The sequence below is a fragment of the Ovis aries genome, chromosome 22 (assembly GCF_016772045.2).
Source record: "Ovis aries strain OAR_USU_Benz2616 breed Rambouillet chromosome 22, ARS-UI_Ramb_v3.0, whole genome shotgun sequence".
NCBI lineage: Eukaryota > Metazoa > Chordata > Mammalia > Artiodactyla > Bovidae > Ovis > Ovis aries.
This window is the reverse complement of record NC_056075.1, coordinates 37,291,188-37,313,407: the sequence shown is the minus strand read 5'-3', so window position 1 is coordinate 37,313,407 and position 22,220 is coordinate 37,291,188. Positions and strand designations below refer to the sequence as shown.

At 46.1% G+C, this 22,220-nt stretch overlaps 1 long non-coding RNA gene across 3 annotated transcripts in view; it reads left to right on the top strand.

Moving 5' to 3' along the window:
• Positions 1-22,220, top strand: part of LOC121817669 (uncharacterized) — a 108,937-nt gene that overhangs the window by 48,171 nt on the left and 38,546 nt on the right. Inside the window, exons 2-5 of one of the 3 annotated variants that reach the window (XR_006057719.2) lie at positions 2,892-4,749; positions 5,490-5,658; positions 7,224-7,353; positions 7,572-12,463. This is a non-coding gene — a long non-coding RNA (uncharacterized LOC121817669). Of the gene's footprint in view, positions 1-2,891; positions 7,354-7,571; positions 12,464-22,220 lie in introns of all 3 variants that reach the window. The other 2 variants (XR_009598051.1, XR_009598052.1) reach the window with 2 other exon arrangements.

The following is a 22,220-nucleotide window of genomic DNA, read 5'->3' as shown; positions in this document are numbered from 1 at the left end:
AGTTTGAATGTGATGTCTACTGCGTGTAGTTTTTTTGTTTGTCTGTCTGTTTGGGCATTTACCCTGCTTGATGTTCTATGAGCTTCCTGTGGTTTGGTGTCTGTCATTAATTTGGAGAAATTCCTAGTCATTGTGACTTCAAATATTGTTCCTATTTCCTTCTCCTTTCCATCTCCTCTGGTATTGCCATCACATTTGTATTACACCTTTTCTAGTTGTCCCACAGCTCTTGGATATTCTATTGTACTTTTTCCAGCCTTACTCTTTGCTTTTCACTTTTAGAAGTTTCTGTTGAGATATTCTCAAATTCAGAGATTCTGTCCTCAGCCATGCCAAGCCTATTAATGAGCCTATCAAAGGTATTCTTCGTGACTGTTACAATGTTTTTGATCTCCAGCTTTTCTTTTTTACTCTTAGAATTTTCCCACTTGTACAACGCATCTTTCTTATGCATTGGTTTATTTTTATATTAAGTCCTTAGCGTATGAATGATAATTTTTAAAAATTCCTAGTCTGATCATTTAAACGTTCCTGACTCAGATTCTGATGCTTGTTCAATTTCTTCAAACTGTGTTTTTGGACTTTTAGTATGCCTTGTAACTTTTTTTTTTTTAAGCCAGGAATGATGTGCTAGGTAAAAGGAACTGCCTTAAAGAGGCACTGGAGAAGGCGATGGCATCCCACTCCAGTACTCTTGCCTGGAAAATCCCATGGACGGAAAAGCTTGGTAGGCTACAGCCCATGGGGTCTCGAAGAGTCGGACACGACTGAGCGACTTCACTTTCACTTTTCACTTTCATGCATTGGAGAAGGAAATGGCAACCCCCTCCAGTGTCCTTGCCTGGAGAATCCCAGGGACGGCAGAGCCTGGTGGGCTACCGTCTATGGGGTCGCACAGAGTCGGACACGACTGAAGCGACTTAGCAGCAGCAGCAATGCATTGGTAAGACATGCAGGGAGGGACTAAAGACATGCGTTCTTTAGTCCCATGGTTAGGTCTCAGACTTTTGGTGAGTCCATGCCCCTGGTCTGTGAACTTCACCAATGCATCTGTTTCTCTCCCTCAACTTTGGTGGGACAGGATGGCTAGAGAATGCTGAAGTTAGTATTTTCCTTCTGGAAGGCTAAAAAAGATGAAACTGAGTATTTCTCTCCACCTAGGTCAATTAGGCTCTGATAAAACCCTAGCAAATTCGTCTCTAGTAAATAGTTTTGCTTGAATACAGGCTTGTTAAGAACAGAGTTCTCCCACACATTTCAAAGTGGCTCCTTTTTCCAGCCCCTGCTGGAAGTACAAGGGGATTTTTCTCCATTATCCACTGATGGATCCTCTGAAGAGAAGACGCAAAAAATGTAGGGACCCCCATGTCTGTGAATTAAACTGGTGGAGAGTGTAATTCACAGACTTGTCCACACTGAGCTTCCAACTATTTGTCAATTACAATTCAGGTTTTCCTATCGCTGCACTGATTTCTGCAGAGGTTTCTGCTCTGTTAACTTGTGATTTTCTGCATCCTCCTGTTTATTTCTCCAATTTTTGGAGCAGAAATTTGCCTCATTTCGCTAATGAATATAAGAAGATTTGTTGATATTTCAGTTTATTCAGCTTTTTATTTATTTTGATGCAGTGGCTACTGCTAAGTTCTATAGATGGCAAACCAGAAACTAAAAGTCTCTTGGTTTTCTTTTCTTGTCCTTTTTTTGTCTGGTTTGGGTACAACAGGGTAATACTAGTTTCATCAAATGAGTTGGAAACTGTTCTCTCTTGTACGTTCTGGAAAAGATGATGTAAATTTTATGTTAATTATTTTAAGTGTTTGGAAGAATTCTCCAGCACAGAATTGAATATTTCTTTTTCAGAAGCTTTTAAAGTTACAAACTCAATTTCTTTAGCGGTTATAGGGCTATTCCAATTATTAATTTTATCTTGGTTGAGTTTTGGTAGTTTGTGGTGTTTGAGGAATTGATCCATTTCTTTTACGTTGTTGAATTTATGAAACATGAATTTGCTCAGTGTATTTGCTTATTACCTTTTTAGTGGCTGCAGGATTCATAGTGACGCTTGTCTCATTTCTGATATTGATCATCTATGTCTTCTTTATATCTATGTCAGTCTTGCCAGATGTTTATGAATTTTATTGATGTCTTTAAAGAACCAACTTGTTCTTTCATTGATTTTTCTCTATTGTTTTCCTTTTTAAATTTCAATGATTTCTGCTCCAACCTTTAATATTTCCTCCTGGTTACTTTGGGTCTAATTTTGCTCTTTTCCTAGATTCATGAAGTGAGAACATAGATTTTTGATTTGAAATGCTTCTTTTCTAAAGTGGTAAGCATTTCATGTTATATATTTCCCTTTCAGTCCCACTTTAGCTGCACCTCACATTTATTGATGTTGTATCTTAATTTTCATTTAAACTCTATGTAATTGTTTATTTCCTTTGTATTTCCTCTTTGCCTCATGGGTTATTTTGAAGTATGCTATTTAATTTCCAAATATTTGGTGATTTTTCCTGTTTTCTTTCTGCTCTTTAGATTTTAATAATTCTCTCCGGAAGAACAGACTTTTTCCATTTATCCTACCAGTCTATCATTAATGATGAGAACAGGACAATAGCTTGTGCTCAAAAAATGAATATGAATGAATGATCTAAATACGTAATTTAAAAATCAGTAAAGAGAAAGCTGAAAGTCAGAGAGGGGAGAGAGAGGCATCAGAAAATTTCAGTGATGATTACTGCTGCGTGGGGAAATATGGACGCCTTTTTCTGGTTTGTTTTCAGATTTTTCCAAATTCTCTGTGATGAGCATGTGCTACTTTTATAATCAGATAAAGGAATTATAGAAGTGGAAGCTACTCTTTCTGATGATTCTCACTCCCTCTGTGGCAGGTCAAACCAGACTCTAAATTGCTGAAAAAAACTGAAGATGAGAGGCAGGATGACAAAAAGACCCTGTAGAAGGTCCTGGATCTAAATTGACCCCAGCCCCCCAGGGAGACAGGTAAGGACCCTGCCAGCCATCCCAGGTTCCCAGGTGGCTCAGTGATAAAGAATCCACCTGCAATGCAGGAGATGCGGGTTCGCTCCCTGGATCAGGAAGATCCCCTGGAGAAGGGAATGGCAAACCCACTCCAGTATTCTTGCCTGGGAAATCCCATGGACAGAGGAGCATGGTGGGCTATATATAGTTCAAGGGATCCCAAGAGTCGGACACAACTTAGTGGTTAAACAACAAACAACAAGCCGTCCACTTCCATAACCTTCTGAGGCTGCTGCTACAGAAACTGTCATGACCATTTTGAGTCACAAGGGTCAATTTCACACTTCTTTTCTCACCCCACCCCCAAAGGTCCCTAGAGATATCTTATGAATTAATGTTCATCCCAAAAGATCTGGTTTGCCATTAGAAATGAAACATCTGTTCACTAAGTCCAGCCTTCAAAATTCCTTTGACAGTTTGTTTTGAGGAAGCAGTATTGGCTTTTGCTTCCAGGGTTCCTGGTGTGCAAAAGATTACAAAGAGTAAGAGGGAACAGAGAGGAGACACTGTCTTCTTGAATGTAATTGTCTTTTACACCTTTAGTCACAGCCTCCTTGTGTTTTTTGAAGGCAATTTCTTTGAGAAGCTGAGCAGACAAAACAATTTGATGGTAACCCCAGGGGCCCATGGTCGTCACCCACACAAGTCCTCAGGTGTGGACAGTTTCCGAAGATGAGTGAATATGCTTTCCTACTTAAGAAAACAATCCTGAGAACTTGGTTTAATTTTTCTTTTTTTCATTCAACAAAGACATTGCCTAGACCTGGAAACTTTTTTTCACCCTTTCCTAATTTTGAAGTGAAGTGACTTGCTATAAGGTCAGGAGTTACCTGGGGGTCCAGGATTGGGTAAGTATATAACCTGATGCCTGGGGATGGTAGAGGGTACCATTCCTGGAGGATGCTCCCTACACAGTGGGAGGGGAGTATGGCAGCAGCTACATTCTCCCTGGAGCTGAGCCAAAGAAGCATCAGAATCAGCAAGCATATCTGTATCAACTTGTCAGAGTCTTAAAGAATAGCCAAGGCCGTGAGAATCTAGAACATAATGGCATAATCTGATGGAGTTATGGGGGAGAACAAGAAACCACGCCCCAGTAACAGTTCATATCAAATAACACAAGCAATTCTGTGTTGAAATGAGCCAGAAATAGAATATTGTGATATAAACCAGTCTGTCCATTTAAAAAATCATTTGATTTCCGTAATTCCTGGGCACCTGATTTGACTTTTTTTTAATTTCTGATTTTGTTGCTATTGCTGACTTGACCGATTTGAACTGCATATGTCAAAAGGCATAGAGCTGTTTAGTCATTTGATTTTTATCGACACTTACTGTTCAGTTAAATTCAAAACATCAATTTTTCCTCCAGGACTGTCCAATGGAGACCACCCTTGCCCACTGTGGAGACTGTTCGCAAAACAGTTCAGGCTGTCTGCTTTCTGAGTGTGTAAGGGGTCTGCTTCCCCATGTGTAAACTTAGATGTGGTTATGAGTCTTGCTTTGGCCAATGAGATGTGTGCAAAAGTGACACTTTGGGCAGAAACCTCAGGCCAGTGTGTAATTCACTCCATCTTCCCTCTTCTGCTGTGGTTGTAGATGTGTCAAGATGAGGCCATTCAGTGGGACAAAGCAGTAGTTAGGGAGTCTGGGATGGACATGTACACACTGCTTATATTCAACATGGATGACCAATAAGGACTTACGGTACAGTACAAGGAACTCTGCTCAATGTTGTCTGGCAGCTTGGGTAGGAGGAGAATCTGGGGGAGAATGGATACCGTTTTATGTATGGCTGAGTCCCTTTGCTGTCCACCTGAAACTATCACATGGCTAATCAGCTATACTCCAATACAAAAGGCCAGTTAAAAAAAAGATGAAGCCCTTCTGGGTCCTAAAACAACTGTATCCTGCAGATCACCCCTTGCTGACCTGTAACGGACCGGTAGCGTGAGTGGGAAGCATTCACTGTGTAAAATTGCTAAGATCTGGTGGTTGTTACTGCAGTATAACCTAGTCCATCCTCGCTGATGTGCACATGCAGACATGCTCACACACACACACATTTACTGAGAACCTGTGCGTGCAAGAGAGGGGCCCAGGGCCATGGGTGAAGTGGGGGGGGGGCGGCAGGGGTGCAAGGTAAGATGCAGTTTCTGTCCCCAGTTTACAAGCGGGTTTGGCAGGTTAGATAACTAGACAGCATAGCATGATAATGACACGAGTGGGCAGTTCAAGGGCAAATGACGAGATATTCATGTGGCTGCAGCCTTAAGAAGGAATTCGTTGGTGGGGTCTAGGATGAATGTGAGAATGCCTGCTGTGCTGGTATCACGTCTTGGCCCCTCCACAGTCTCCCTCTGTCCTTCTCACCTTGCTCTCGGCCTGGCCACACTGAACTGACTGTACCACCTGCCTAAGTTCCTTCTGCTCTGGCTCCTGGTCAGGTTGAAACAACATGGGGCACAGGGTGAGTGCCCAGCAGAAGACCGGAAACAAGGAGGACAGTGAAGCTAAAATGGGTATTCCTCTGACTGCCTTCTCCCAGCTGTGCTCCAGCTGGCTGCACCCTGGGCTGAAATCTCAGGCTCCCTCGGTGACCCTCCCCACTTGACGGTATGCTTGCAGATTTCTATAACACTCTCTTCTCTCGCTCCTTCAGGCCCAAGTGTGGTAAGTCAGGGATTAGTCTCAGCATCCTCCACTGCCTCCCTTGGTTTTTCTGTACCCCACCCATATCTTTGTAGATGGCCTTTTTTTTAAAGGAGACTCTAAATTTTCCAACTTGAGCACTCCATCTGTCTCCTGATAAACCACCGAACTAGTTGTCTTGCTTGGGGGAGTCAACAGTAGAATAGAAATGATCGTGCTTTGTCTTTTTATAGGGTCAGTTGGTAAAAGAGGCAGGATGCTTTAAAATGATCAATCCTCCACTAAGAAATGAATTTTTAAACGACTTTGCTTCTCCCACCCAAACTGGAAGAGTCCACTCCAAAGTAGGAAAGGATTGCAGGCAAAGCACTGGCCTCTTTGCACCCAGGAGGAGTGAGTGGGCCCCACAGAGCCTCTGTCTCACAAAGCCCTTTGCAAACGCTGGGGCCACAGGACACGTCACCTCCAAGGAACTTTTCTGGTCCAAGGGAGAATTCCAACCACTGTTTTCAACTTGAGCCTGAGGACAGAAACACAATTTCTAGCTGCTCATGAAAAATTCCAGACTTTTCTTTTGGGCTCCCATATATAGCACAGACGGCTTCCCTGGTGGTTCAGACAGTAAAGAAACTGTCTGCAATGCAAGAGATGAGGGTTTGATACATCCCTGGGTCAGGAAGATCCCCTGGAGAAGGAAACAACCACCCACTCCAGTATTCTTGCCTGGAGAATCCCATGGGCATAGGAGCCTGGTGGGCTGCAGTCCATGTGGTCACAAAGAGCTGGACACAACTGAGCGACTGACACTGACTAACTGTGTAGCACAGGGCCGCTTGGGAAAGAGATACCACTGTTTTGCCATAACCCTACCCACTGGGAATTGTCCTTGTCCTGCCCTGGGGTTCCTGTGTCCGATTCACAGAATGTATTCATTTGCTGGTTGGTGGGTTGGTTTTCCACGTGAAAACTAAAGGAGCCTTACAAGAGTTGGGCTTGGGAGAGTTCTGGGTTCCGTTTTCTATTCCCCTGGCTCCTTCGCTGTCCCCAGCTCTAGAAGGAGCAGCCAGGAGGAGCCTGGTACCTGGAGCCCTGGCATTTCCCAAAGCAGCCAGAATGAGCAGGTGCTGGAGTGCAGGTGCTGGGGCTGTACCCGGGGCTGGGTCTGCTCAGGCATGCTAGGGAATAAAGTCAGAGGAAGTGCAGACAGCAGTTTGGGAGATTTAGGAGTTCTTGGGCTATCCTGGGTTTCACTGCGTTGTCGTTGACATGTGTTCTCCCCTGAGCAGGTTAAGGGGTGGGGAGAGTGCAGGGAGGGTGTTCCTGGGTGCTAGGTCTGCACAGCTGGGCAGATGTGGAAAGATGCGGAAGAGAAGAAGCGGGGATTGTCTGGGCATCTGAGCATCCCGTTTTCTCCTTAAGAGCCAGAGGGTGCATGCCATGGCCTGGGGTGGTAGCACAGAGGGGTGCTTAAAACTCACAGCAGTACCGCTTGCATTAACAGCTCCCTTGAATTAAAAACGCTTTTCCAGGAGACAAAGACTGATTGCATCCGCAAACAGCAGAGGTTTCTCATTACCATCGTGGGGAGAGGCAGGACTGTTGAGAAGAAGGAGCGTCTCAGGAAAGGAGCAGGGCGATCCTGTGGCCAGCAGGCACAGTGTGAGTGCACACCCCGGGGGCTTTGTCCGCTTGGTCAGATCCCGGGGGCACTTTCTGGGGTGGGGGAGAAACAGTGACTCTTACACCGCTGGCTTCTCTTCTGAAGGTGACTGGAACCGTGGCTTCCCTGTAGCAGTTTTCCTCGAGCATTGCTCTCGTGTTTTAATGCGCACACAGCCCCTGCAGATCTTGTTGAAATGCATGTTCTGATTCCGTAGGTCTGGCCTGCGCGTTTGCACTTCTAACAAGCTCCTAGCTGAGGGCGATTTGCTGGTCCATGGAACCGACTGAGAATAAGTAACGAGGCATGGGAGGATGTGCCTTGGCTCAGCACCGCTTCCACTTGCCTCTGGACGGCTCTAAAATGATAGTGAGTGTAGACGATCCAATTTGACAGCCTGGGAAGTTTGGTGAAATGACCCAAGCCTTGGCCTGGTGACTGAGGGACTGCACCAGGAGCTCCTGCAGACTCCCTGGCTCTCTCCCCTGAGTGAGCAATGTGCAAGAGCAGGTTGGGGTCAGCCGTCGCCAGGAAAAAAGAGACTGGTCACCAGGCACAAGTGTGTAGGGAGCGTACCTTCATGAATTTACCACATCCCTGGACCTTGTTGCCGTTGTTCAGTCCCTCAGTCATGCCCGACTCTGTGGCCCCATGAACTGCAGCCCACCAGGTTCCTCTGTTCTTGGGATTCCCCAGGCAAGAATATTGGAGAGGGCTACCATTTCCTCCTCCAGGGGATCTTCCCAACCCAAGGATCGAACCTGCGTCTCCTGTGCCTCCTGCATTGCCTGCTAACAGTGGCTCAGCAGTAAAGAATCCCTGGACTCATAGGCTTCCAAACTCCCCACTCCCCACTAACACACCCAATCATTTCTTCAACAAACACAATCATTTCATTTCTTCAACAAACACTGAGTGAGCATCTATTATCCCAGACCCAGCGCCCAGCACTGGGGGTTCAGATGAAGAAGCAGAATATGTTCTCATGAAGTTTACTGCACAGCCAGCCCCTGGGAAGGGATCTGTTTCTCAACGGCACATGACTGATGTATGAAAAATAAAACTGGGGCTTTATTGAGGCTTCCATGGTGGAGCTAGTGGTAAAGAACCCACTTGCCGATGTAAGAGACACCAGTTCCATCCCTGGGTAGGGAAGATCCCCTGGAGAAGGGCATGGCAACCCACTCCAGTATTCTTGCCTGGAGAATCCCATGGACAGAGGAGCCTGGTGGGCTGCAGTCCCTAAGGTCACAATGAGTCAGACATGACTGAAGCAATTTAGCATGCACACATGCTTATTTATTATAATATTTATAATTACGCTGATAATAGCTTATGTTTTTTTAAAAAGCAAATATATGGGATATATTTGCCCATGGTGCTAAACTCTTTACATGGATCATCTCATTCATCCTCACAACAGCCTATGTGGCAGGTACTATTATTAAGTTCACTTCAAAGATGAGGAAACTGAAGCTCAGAGAGGTTAGGAAACTTTCCAAAGGATACCAGTTAGTGAGGAGAGGAGCTGGGATTCATGCCTAGGCAGGCCAATGCCAGTCCAGGCTCTGAGCCTCTATACCCATGGGCTGAGTTGGCACTTCTGCTCATGGGCACATCCCCTCCCTGCAGGAAGGGTCCATGGGAAGTCCAGTGAAAGTCAGTGGCTGAGTGAGCTCAAAATCCAGTGAGTGGAGCATTGGCTAATAGGGATGATATTAACCATGGAGGCATTGCATTGTAAAACTTGATGCCTCTGATGTACCCATCTCCCTGAACGGACAGACCTTCGGCACAGACCACTCAAGTTCCTGGCCCAGGGGCCCTCTTTTTCCCTTGGGGAAAGGCAAGAACACACTACTTGGCTTTGCTAAGGCTTGCTGTCTCTTGCCTGGGTCTGCTTAGCTGTACACACACACACATACACACGCACTCACACATGATCATGCACAACCACAGGTTCATATACCCACACACATGCTCACACTCAGGGGCATCCACATACATACAACCCCACACAATAGCACACATACACACATACATTCATACTAACAACACACACGTGCTTCTGAGGACCACATTCTCCTTTGGGTGTGTTAATACTATGAATCTGGTAAAACAAAGTTCTTCGCCCCTCTCTGCTCTGAACAATTATATTTGTTTCATAGTTTAACTCTCAGAAGACTATCTTATTTATCTGAACCCAAGTTCCAATGGGGCCCCTCACTTGGTCCATGATTTCTTTCCACTTTTAAAGCCCCCATGTTATATGGCCCCTTCCCTTGACACCCAGGTATCAGATAAAAGAAGTCTAAAATGGTCTGGAGTATTATTGCTGGTTGTTTGTTTTAAAAATATACTCTCAATAGCTTCCTCAGTATCATCTTTCTAGATTCCATATATATATACGGTAATATACAATATATGCTTTTTCTTTCTGACTTACTTCACTCTGTATAATAGGCTCTAGGTTCATTCACCTCATTAGAACAGACTCAGACGTGTCCCTTTTAATAGCTGAGTAATATTCCTTTGTATATATGTACCACAACTTCTTTCTCCTTTCATCTGTTGTTGGACATCTTGGTTGCTTCCATGTCTTGAAAGTAAAAGTGAAAGTCACTCAGTCATGTCCAACTCTTTGCGACCCCATAGACTATACAGTCCATGGAATTCTCCAGGCCAGAATACTGGAGTGGGTAGCCCTTCCCTTCTCCAGGGAATCTTCCCAACCTAGGGATTGAACCCAGGTCTCCCACAATGCAGGTAGATTCTTTACCAGCTAAACCACTAGGGAAGCCCAAGAATACTGGGGTGGGTAGACTATTCCTTCTCCAGTGGATCTTCCTGACCCAGAAATTGAACCAGGGTCTCCTGCATTGCAGGCAGATTCTTTACCAGCTGAGCTACCAGGAAAGACTTTCTACGTCCTAGCTATTGTAAATAGCACTACTGTGAACAGTGGGGTATGTAGGTCTTTTTCAGTTATGGTTTTCTCAGGGTATATGACCAGTAGTGGGATTGTTGGGTCATATGGTAGTTTTATTCCTAGTTTTTAAAGTAATCTCCATACACCAATGGAGATGCAGACATAAGAGAACCAACTTGCAGGCATAGGAGGGGAAGGAGAGGGTGGGACAAATGGAGAGAGTAACAAGCAAACATATACATTACCATACGTAAAATAGATCGCCAGTGGGAATTTGCTGTGTGACTCATGGAGCTCAACCCAGTGCTCTGTGACATCCTAGGGGGGTGGGAGGTGGGAGGGAGGTTCGGGAGGGAGGGGACATATGTATACCTATGGCTGATTCCTGTTGATGTGTGGCAGAAACCAACACAATATTGTAAAGCAATTATATATACTTCAATTAAAAACACATAATTCTTTTAAAACATTTTAAATGCACTCTCAGTGGGAGGTTGGACCCCTTTGCACTCAGTCTTCATTCATCTTGGGGGGCTGCTGCTTGGTTTTTATGAGAAGACTCTCTCCTAGTCTGCTTCCATTTAACCCTAGAGTGGCTGACCTCAGCTCTCCATCCCCATGTAAACCTGCCGTCCGCTGCCTGCTGGGCCCATGATGCTAGGAAGCCTTTTGCAGGCATTCCTCTCAGATTTTCAGTTTACCTCCTAACCCCCAGTCCTGATACCATCAGATAGGAGAGTTTCTGCTGTGCTCTGCTTGTTTTAAAAAATCACAAATGCTATACACCTGAAGTTAAGTCCTGACTTAGAAAGACAGAATGTGAACACCCAAGGAGGCCAGGCATGCCCTGACCACTGAGTTCCTCAGACACTCTGGGCTGTCGGAGTTCCAGAGAAGGGCGATTAGATGAGCTTGTGTGGGTGCAGAAGGCTCCCTGGAGAGGGTGAGATTCCTGACAGGCCATTATTATGAGTTAAACAATATCCCCCCAAATTCATATGTTAAAATTCTCCAAATGTCCACCATCTAATAATATAATCACTCTGCTAATCCAGGTCCATATAGTCAAAGCTATGGTTTTTCCAGTAGTCATGTATGGATGTGAGAGCTGGACCATGAAGAATTGATGCTTTCGAACTACACTGCTGGAGAAGACTCTTGAGAGTCCCTTGGACTGCCAGGAGATCAAACCAGTCAATCCTAAAGGAAATCAGTCCTGAAAATTCATTGGAAGGACTGATGCTGAACCTGAAGCTCCAATACTTTGGCCACCAGATGGGAAAAGGTGACTCATTGGAAAAGATCCTGATGCTGGGAAAGACTGAGGGCAAGAGGAGAAGGGGACAACAGAGGATGAGATGGTTGCATGGCATCACCAACTCAATGGACATGAGTTTGAGCAGACTCCGGAAGTTGGTAAAGGACAGAAAAGCCTGGTGTGCTGCAGTCCATGGAGTGGCAAGGAGTTGGACACGACTTAGCAGCTGAACAACAACAAATCAGCAGTTAACAGGGTGCTTCCAGGGGTCTTGCAGGCTTTGCTTCATTTGTAATCCTCCCCTCCCCTCATGCCGGAGGTCCTATTATTTCCATTTTACAGACAAGGACCCTGCAGCTCTGAAGGATAAATGTGGCCACAGTCTGAATAATTGCCACTCAGTGTCCAAAGCACTCCCACTGGAGTCCGCCACTCTGCCTTGGGAGCTCAGGACTGACTTTTCAAGGTAGCACAGGCAGCGGCAAGGGCAGAACAGTATCTGCGCTGCTTCTTGAAGGACTCAGAGAATCCACAGCAGGCACAACAGAAGGGAAAGGAACTCCTGGAGCGGGATCACATACGCAGAAGCACCTGGGTGTAAATGAGTACAGTTAGGGACATACACAGAGAAGGCAATGGCACCCCACTTCAGTACTCTTGCCTGGAAAATCCCATGGACAGGGGAACCTGGTAGGCTGCAGTCCATGGGTCGCAAAGAGTCGGGCACGACTGAGTGACTTCACTTTCACTTTTCACTTTCATGCATTGGCGAAGGAAATGGCAACCCACTCCAGTATTCTTGCCTGGAGAATCCCAGGGACGCAGGAGGGGCTGCCGTCTATGGGGTCGCACAGAGTCGGACACGACTGAAGCAACTTAGCAGCAGCAGCAGGGGCATACATCCTTGGCTTCATTCTGGAAGGTAAGAGGACTTCAGGGTAGTGATGGCAGATGTAGCTAGAGGTGGGGGCAAGATTATAAAGAACTTTGAGTGGCAACCTATAAAAGGGTAACTTCTGGAAGCAGTAGGGAGCCATTGAAGGTTGTTAAGTGGCAAGAGAGAGAGCATCTGAAAGATCACAGGGCAGTAGAGGCAGTAGAAATGAGCCACGTTGTCAGTGCCCTGGAGGATGGAGGAGAAGAGCCGGGGTGGGAGGAGCTCAGAAGGTTCCTGGAGGCAGGGGTTTCTGGTGGATGGAACGATCCATCTAGATCCAGTGTCCCAGTGAAGGCAGCATGCTGAGAAGGAAAAGCCGTTTGTCTCATTAAGCCATGAACAGAGAATATCACACCTGGAGCATTTTAGACTCAGCCTAGATTTCCCCCATAGCCACCTCAGCACAGGAACTAAAAAAGAAACAGCTAAGAAAGTGTCAAGTTTATTAAAACAGCTGAGTTCCTGTCTCTCTCCAGCTCTTTAGCTCCAACTTTCCCACTATTTTTAGATGTTCCAGAAATCTCTACCCAGACACTCCCCACACCCCCCTGAAGACTGAACACATTTTCTGCCTCATCAGCCATGGCCAACCCCACTCAGCCTCCTGTCCACCCCCAAGGCCCAGTTTCCAGTGGGAGTCTGGGGAACTCCAAGAGCCACAGTCCCCTCTTCTCCCTGAGTCCAGATTCCACAGAGAACCACCCGGAACATGGTGGTAGTCTCTTCTTAAAGAAAAGAAAGTCTAAATTCATTCTTTGGTTGGGTTTTTCACCATGACTAGTTTTCATTAGCTTTTCAAGTGGAAAATACACCCCCTCCAAGTGGAAAGTTGCCACTTGTGTGCAGAGAGTCATTGTTCATTTAATATTTTTTATACTGAATGGCCCAAGCCCTGGTCTGCTGGAGCTCGGGCCAGGACCCTGAAGGAGGGTGCTTTACAAACCTTCCTGTTAGGCACTGTTTGAAGAGCCAGTGGCCGCTTGCCTCTTGTTAAATCTTAAAGACTGAAGAAACCCAGGGGACTTGAACAGTCAGCTCTCCACTGCCCAGCCCCATTTGCAGAGCCTGGACCCCCTTTTCAGCCTTTTCTTTCCAGTCCAAGTCCTGGTTCACCTGATGAAGAAGCTTCCCAAAGCCACGTCTGCCTCCTCGCCTTCCTCACACTGGAGCTGGTAAGGGGTAGAGCAAAGAGAAAACTAAATCAGGAAAGAAATCCAGCCGATAAAACCCCAAGTCCTACTGCTTTGTGAAACCAGAGAAGGCTACATGGCACAGCTCTCCCCCTAAGGGGCCAACTCTGGAAGAGCTGAGACCAAGAGGGGTCTGTGCTCCCAGGACAGCCCCAGGGCATTAAGCGGCAGGTTAAGACATGTTAGATGAGGCAAGACAGGCAAGAGGTGGACACAGGAAGTAGAGACTGGGAAGGAAAGTGGGGAGACAGGAAATGCAGAGATAGATAGAGCTCAGGGTTTTCCAGGTGGCACAGTGGTAAAGAATCCACCTGCCAAAATGCAGGATATGTGAGAGACACAGGTTTGATCCTGATTGGAAGATCCTCCAGGGGAGGAAATGGCAACACACTTCAGTATACTTGCCTGGAGAATCCCATGGACAGAGGAGCCTGGCAGGCTACAGTCTGTGGGGCTGCAAAGAGTCAGACATGACTGAGCACCCACGTGTGTGCGCATGGGCGCATGCACACACACACACACACACACACACACACACACGCACAGAGGAAGTGGAGAGACAGGAAGAAGAGGGAAAGAGAAATGGCCAGTGGGGGCCCATGTTACTCGGGATTCCTTCGCCAGCTGGATTCTCCATGCAACAGGATGAGGAAAATTTAAGTCTCTACCAGGAAAATTCAAGCCTGGAGATAATTTAAGCTTTCCTGGGACTCTGCCAGCCATCTCCAGGGTTTTGTCAAATTTTCCACCTACTCTGTTTGCATAAGGAAACTCAGCTTCCATCTTAGAAACCCCGTCTTCAACACTGTTCTTTTTCAACTCTTGGTTATTCAAGAGAGTGTGGATGAAGATGCACAGGGTAAGGGGTTTAAAAGGACTGGCTGGAGCTATACCCTTCCTCCCCACCCCAACTCACCTACCCACATTCACACACTCTTGTGCAAAAGGCAATACTTGGGGGTGGCCCCTTAGAGAATCAAGTACTGTGCTGTCCTGCTTTGTGCCCCAGGGAAATATCAGGTATTCACAAAACCCCAGGACACCCCTCCACCTCACTGCTTGGAATGATAGCACGTGCTCAGAGTAATTCAGGATGTTTTCCTACTTCATTGTGCAAATATAGAACCAAATCACACAATATAAAAAGTATTAGATGGTTGTTCAGTCACTCAGTCATGTCCACCTCTGTGACTCCATGAACTGCAGCACCCAGGCTTCCCTATCCTTCACCATCTCCTGGAGTTGGCTCAAACTCATGTCCATTGAGTCCATGTTGCCATCCAACCATCTCATCCTCTGTCATCCCCTTCTCCTCCTGCCTCAATCATTCTCAGCATCAGGGTCTTTTCCAATGAGTCAGCTCTTCACATCAGGTGGCCAAAGTATTGGAGCTTCAGCCTCAGCATCAGTCCCTCCAATGAATATTCAGGATTGATTTCCTTTAGGATTGACTTGTTGGATCTCCTTGCAGTCCAAGGGACTCTCAAGAGTCTTCTCCAACACCACAATTCAAAAGCATCAATTCTTCAGCACTCAGCCTTCTTTATACTCCCAACTCTCACATCTATACATGACTACTGGAAAAATCATAACTTTGACTACACAGACCTTTGTCAGCAAAGTGATATCCCTGCTTTTTAATATGTGGTCTAGGTTTATCATAGCTTTTCTTCCAAGGAGTAAGGGTCCTTTAATTTAGTGGCTGCAGTCATTATCTTCAGTGATTTTGGAGCCCCCCAAAAATAAAGTCTCTCATTATTTCCATTGCTTCCCCATCTATTTGCCATGAAGTGATGGCACCAGATGCCATGATCTTCATTTTTTGAAAGTTGAGCTTTTTCACTCTCCTCTTTCATTTTCATCAAGAGGCTCTTTAGTTCTTTGCTTTCTGCCATAAGGGTGGTGTCATCTGCATATCTGAGGTTATTGATATTTCTTCCAGCAATCTTGATTCCAGGTTGTGCTTCTTTCAGTCTGGCATTTTGCATGATGTACTCTGCATATAAATTAAATAAGCAAGGTGACAATATACAGCCTTGACGTACTCCTTTCCCTATTTGGAACCAGTCTGTTGTTCCATGTCCAGTTCTGTTAACTTCTTGACCTGCACACAGATTTCTCAGGAGGCAGGTAAGCTGATCTGATATCCCCATCGCTTAAAGAATTTTTCACAGTTTGTTGTGATCTGCACAGTCAAAGGCTTTAGCATAATCAATGAAGCAGAAATAGATTTATATAGGTATATATATTTTTAAGTTCATGGTCTTTCCGTCTCTCATTTTAATCCTAAGTGTCTGAGGATTACTATTTTGATATGTACACTAATTTTTATTTAATGCTTATAAAAACACATTGACCTGCTGGTATTTTTCCCCAGATGAAATGGGAAAACATAGTATTCCTAAACTTGCTTTGTTAAAAAATATATATATATAGCAGTATATCCAAGTATTGTTCCAGCTCATGAGATGGATCTGGGTCATTCTTCTTTAACAGCTCTGTTTCATCTCTTTCTGAGGATGTACCACTGTCTTCTTAGTCCTTTCAGGCCATCGTAACAGAAATATCACAGTCCGTGTGGCTTGTAAACAACAGGAATTTCTTCCTCACAGTCTGGAGGCTGGGAGGTCCAGGATCAAGGTACTGGCAGGTCCAGTGACTGGTGAGGACCTGCCTCCTGTTTTAGGGGTGGCCTTCTCACTATGTCCTCATGTGGCAGAAGAAGGGAGGGAGCTCCATGGGGTCTCTTTTATAAGAGCACTAATCCCACTCATGAGGGCCCCACCATCATGACCAAGCACCCTCTGAAAGCCCCAGCTCCAGTTGCCATCATGTTGAGGGTTAGTTTTCAACACATGAATTTGAGGACACAAACATTCAGTCTACAGTAACCATGATTTTAGTAACCAGTCTTCTGTCGATGGACGTTCAAGTTGTTTCCAGGTTGGGTTTTGTTGTTGTTGGGGGGTTTTGTTTTTATTTTGTTATTATTATAAAGGATCCTCTAACAACTACGATGCATCTCTCCTGACATTCTGGGGTTTTTGATATTGTAGGGCAGAGTCCTGACTGCAGCGTCAGAGGAAGTATGTGTTTAGATTGTACTAGACACCGCCTGATCACTTCTTAAGAAGATCTTGCAGTTCTCACTCAGAATAATCTTCAACTCTAAAACCAGAGGGTGATAATTTCTCAAGGACAGCCTTTTTAAAAATGTCATGTCAATTTTAGGTAGAACGTGAAATTACTTTATAAACACCGAAGTGTTTATGGATCAGATACCAGCTGGTGCTGACTTGCTCCTTAAATTCTAAGTAATAATGCTTCCAATCTCCATTCTACAGATCTTCCCAGGTCAGTGCCCTGCCATGTTTTCTGAGAGAAGGGTGAGTAGTTGAAGTTTTAGGGACACCACTGATTCCACATTCTGAGCAACCCTGAAATTCTGTTAATGATCCCACACATGTTTTTTCCTGTGCCACGTTAATCCAGATGAAGCCCTTTTCTGTAATACACACACACCCCCTCTTACTGTGCGTGCAGACTACTGAAACCTTAGGGGAACTGAAAAGATTTATAGCTTAAGATGTTCTGTGTTCAGTCAGTCGGTCGTGTCTAACTCGTTGCCATCCCATGGACTATAGTCCACCAGGCTCCTCTGTTCTTGGAATTTTCCAGACAAGAATACTGAAGTGGGTTGCCATTTCCTTCTCCAGAGGATCTTCCCAACCCGGGAACTGAATCCATGTCTCTTGCATCTCCTGCATTGGCAGGGGGATTCTTTACCTCTAGCACCACTGGGAAGCCCACTTTAATGTACATATAACTTAAAATTCAGAGTTCAGTATGGCTGTTGCTAAAAATTCCCCCAAATATTTCTAAATTGGGGCTCTGATCTTTGGACTTTCATTTGATCTTTCGTTTTCTCTCCATATTTCTGTCCTCTCTCAGAAGAACAGTTGCCAAGAATAAATAAAATCCCTCCCTTTTCTTATACACTGAAATTTAATTCATTCCAGCCTCTGCCCCTAGATTTTTTGACAAGGAGACAGAAGGGTCTTTTGTATAATGGAGTTCACCCTCCTTAGGAAGGAATATGGGTTGTAAGTAACAAAAAGTTTTCTCTCCTTTCCACACCAAAAGGTTCATTGCTTTATTCCATTCTCCACGCCGAGCAGAGTGGCTGTTCAGTCACTCAGTCATGTCCGACTCTTTGTAACCCTATGGACTACAATTTTCCAGGCTTCCCTGTCCTTTACCATCTCCCAGAGCTTGCCCAAGTTCATGTCCATTGCATTGGTGATGCCATCCAACCATCTCATCTTCTGTTGCCCTCTTCTGCCTTCAATCTTTCCCAGCATCAAGGTCTTTTCCAGTGAGTCAGCTGTTTGCATCAGATGGCTGAAGTATTGGAGCTTCAGACTCAGTCCTTCCAAAGTGTTTTTAAAAAAATGTAAATCAGACTTCACAGCTCTGGTCCATTCCCACTGGCTTCCCAAAGCTGTTAGAATAGAATCCAAACCCCTTTCCTGGGCACAGACCCATGCCTTTTCCTGCATCTTTCTGCTGGGCACATAGCCATTTCTGCTCGCAGATCTTCAAACGTGCTTAGGTTCTGTTGTGTTCCCTGCCTCTCCTCTCCCTGCTCATAGTATACACAGGAACTCAGCCAGGGAGGACAAGCCCACCTCAGCCTCTTGCTCCCCTTCACCCCCCAACTACCCAGTCCTCACTGGGATTCACTGGATCTTCTCTCCTGGGTGTGTGAGAATTGGCTTGGGTTGGCCACACAGCTTTCCAGATCTTTTGTTCCATCACTGGACCTTGGCTTTCAAAACTGAAAAGCCAAAAATTGAATTCGTGTTCTCTTCATAGTGTTACGACAGCAATCCCTCTCTTGGGGTGATGGTCCCGTGGCCCCTGGGGAGGGGCACCAGAGGACAGGAGGAACCAGAAGCAACCAGTGACTGCATCAGCTCGCATTCTCTTGGCAAAGATACCCTAGCCAGACAGCCAGCTTGTTTCTGAATACCTTGATAAGCTCTTGAATGGAGGCACCCCAAGGGGCATGCTTGAGGGGCAGGGAATGGTCTCTGTCCTGCTAACCACCTGGCTTACCTCGAGAGGGGGTGAGTGCTGATGGTGGACCCAGGAGTGCTCGGAATAATGATGAAGTTTTGGGAGACTATACATTAAAAGAAAGAGGCAACATGAAGCAGGGAAGATAAACTTCTAGGAAAGATCAGAGATGCCAAGGGCATTTCTCTGGGGTTCTGCCGTCAAGATACCCAGCTGCATCCTTCCTAGCTGCCGCGATAGAGTCCTCACATCTCTCACTGTGTCCCCCACCGGTGAACTCCCCACCTGCTCACATTGACCTTTCAGTTCAGTTCAGCTATTTAGTCATGTCTGACTCTTTGCGACCCTATGGACTACAGCATACCAGGCTCCTCTGTCCATCACCAACTCCCAGAACTTGTTCAGACTCATGTCCATCGAGTCGGTGATGCCATCCAACTGTCTCATCCTCTGTCGTCCCCTTCTCTTCCTGCCTTCAATCTTTCCCAGCATCAGGGTCTTTTCCAAGGAGTCAGTTCTTTGCAACAGGTGGCCAAAGTATTGGAGTTTCAGCTTCAGCATCAGTCCTTTCAGTGAACATTCTGGACAGATTTCCTTCAGGATTGACTAGTTGGTTCTCCTTGCAGTCCAAGGACCTTTATGAAATGCAAATCTGACTGTCTCTTTCTGCCTAAAGCCTTCCATGGCTCCCCATTGCCTCCGAACAAAGCCCAAACTTTCCAAGTACCATGAGACCCATCATGACGTGGCTTCTCATCCTCTTTTCTCTCCGCTCCTCACCGTCCACTCCTCATTTGGCAAATTGAGGTGCTGCCCCCTCCTCACCTTCCAGTCCTCCCTGTACCAGACTCTCCTTCTCCCTGGGCCTTCACACAACCACAGACCTTCTTCAGAGCTCCCTGTCATTCCCCTCTAGGAGCTTTCTTCATCCTCACAACCACCCAGAGAGGAGGGTGGTTTATCCCGGTTTTAGAGAGGACGCGCCTAAGGCACAGAGCATTTAAGTCCTCATAGCTTTAAAAGCAGAGGAAGTGAGCGTGTTAGTCACTCATTTGTGTCTGACCCTTTGCGACCTCCTGGACTATAGCCCACCAGGCTCCTCTGCCCATGGAATTCTCCAGGCAAGGGTGCTGGAGTGGGTTGCCATACCCTTCCCCAGGAGATCCTCCCGACCCAGGGATTGAACCTGGGTCTCCTGCCTTGCAGGCAGATTCTTTACTATCTGAGCCACCAGGGAAGCCCTATGTTACATATATTTTACCACAATTAAAACAATTTTTAAAAATTACATAATAAAAATAGAGTTCATGGGGAAAATGGAGTTGGGACATAACACAGAAACTTGGTTGATTACACATTTAAAAAAATATGTCTGTACCGAACCAAACATTAGCACGGTTTTGTATGTGTTGAATGGTTAAAACATACATAAATATGACAATGAACATGGTACTTCCCCTTGAAGGAAAAAAAAAAAAACAGGAAAGATACAGAACAGAGATTCTCAAACTTTTTAGTCTCAAGACCCTTTTACACTCTTAAAGAATTTTGAAGAATCCCAAAGGGCTTATGCTGCTGTCGTTTGTATCTATTGATATTTTCCATACTCGAAATTAAAGCTGAGAAATATGCACCAAACAAGAACACAGAGGTGCACGGGCCATCAGGGTGATGACATCATCACACTCCACACAGCTTCCAGAAAACCCCACCGCACACTCATGAGAGAATGAAAGGGCAAAGGGCAAAGAACAGCCTAATATTCTCTGATGAGAATAGTTTTGACCTTTTGGGTCTCCTGAAAGGATCCAGAGGATGCTCGAACGTTCCCAGAACATAATTTCTCTTAAATTTGGTTTTGGCTGCCCTGGGTCTTTGATGCTGTGCTCAAGCTTTCTGGAGTTGCTGCTAGTCTTCGTTGTGGGGCACAGGTTTCTTACTGCAGTTGCTCATTGTGGGGCACAGGCTCTATGGCACCCGGGCATCAATAGTGGCAGCATGTAGGCTCAGTAATTGCACCTCCTGGACTCTAGAGCACCGGTTCAGTAGTTATGGCACAGGGGCTTATCCCACTGCACGTGGGATCGTCCTGGACCAGGGATCAAAACCCTGTCTCCTGCATCGGCAGGTGGATTCTTTACCACTGAGCCACCAGAGAAGCCCCCCAGAATATTCTGTCCTAGGACTAAGGCAGGGTCTCTAGAGGGGCTGTGGAGAGGATAGGAAAGGGGAGGCAAGAGTATCTGAACGGGAAATCGAGTACAGTTCAGAAAAGCCTCACTACGAGGAGCTCCATAAAGGCAGACAGATGCAGGGAGACCAGCAGGGAAAGCCAGCCGTGCCCACCTGACCTGGTACAGCAGCCCCTGCAGCTTGGCTAGTGGCCCAAGGCTGCCCACAGTCAACTGCTCCCCAAGAGTGTGCCTTCCGGCCCTTCCCTGGGGCCCCCAGCAGCGATGCTCTCCAGGTTATTCCTGATTTGATGCAGGAAGGTGCTGTTGTTTGCAAGTAGTTTTTCTGCCGGCCAAGCCCTGCCTTGTGATGCTCCTGCAGATCCTGCATGAGTGGCAGACAGTTTAATAAGGCTTATTGAAAAACAAAAACAAATCAGCTTATTCTCAGTGTGAAATGAGTCGTGCGCAGCCTTAATCCCCTGTGGTCACTCTGCGCTTTGCAGTTAGCCACCTGTCCTAGTCCCCGCAGACCTCCTCAGTGAAGGTTACGTCCCCTTTCCAATGACGTGGGGCAGAAATCCAGTAATGCATTCAGCACAGTGAAAACTTAATCCCAAATATCATTTTTACTCGTCTGAGGAAAGTTAACCTGCTGAAGATTCAATTCAACAAACACTGCCTCCAAATTGAGGTCATCCATTTCCTTAATTGTAACACTGCTGCTTCTGACACAAGGTTTGATCAACACCCAGGTCAGGGCTCTCGGATGGATTTTACTCATCACGTTTTCTGCTTCCCTCTGAGCAAGTGAAGCCAGGATGGAGTCAGGATGGGCAGTGTCTTCTTGCTGATGCCAAGCAGAGCTCCCCAAACACACGGGCATTTATGGAACAGGAGGGGTCACAGGCCTAGGGGTATCAAATGACATGCCCCTTTGGGAGGGCTAGGAGCCTCTTCAGCAGGGGGGCTCCTGGGCCACATGGGAGAAATGGGGAAGGGCTGTGGCACCTGGAAGGAAGGTCCCTGCACTACCAGAGCAGGGTGCTGTGGTTGTCAGGGTAATCCAGAAAATGAAACCAATAAGATGTGCATATACATAGAAAGGGGCGTCCCAGGTGGCTCAGTGGTAAGGAATCCACCTGCCAAAGCAGGTCTCTCAGGAGATGTGGGTTCAGTCCCAGGGTTGGGAAGATCCTCTGAAGAAGGAAATGGCAACCCACTCCAGTAATCTTACCTGTAAAATCCCAAGGACAGAGGAGCCTCACGGGCTACTGTCCAGGGGTTTGCACAGAGCTGGAC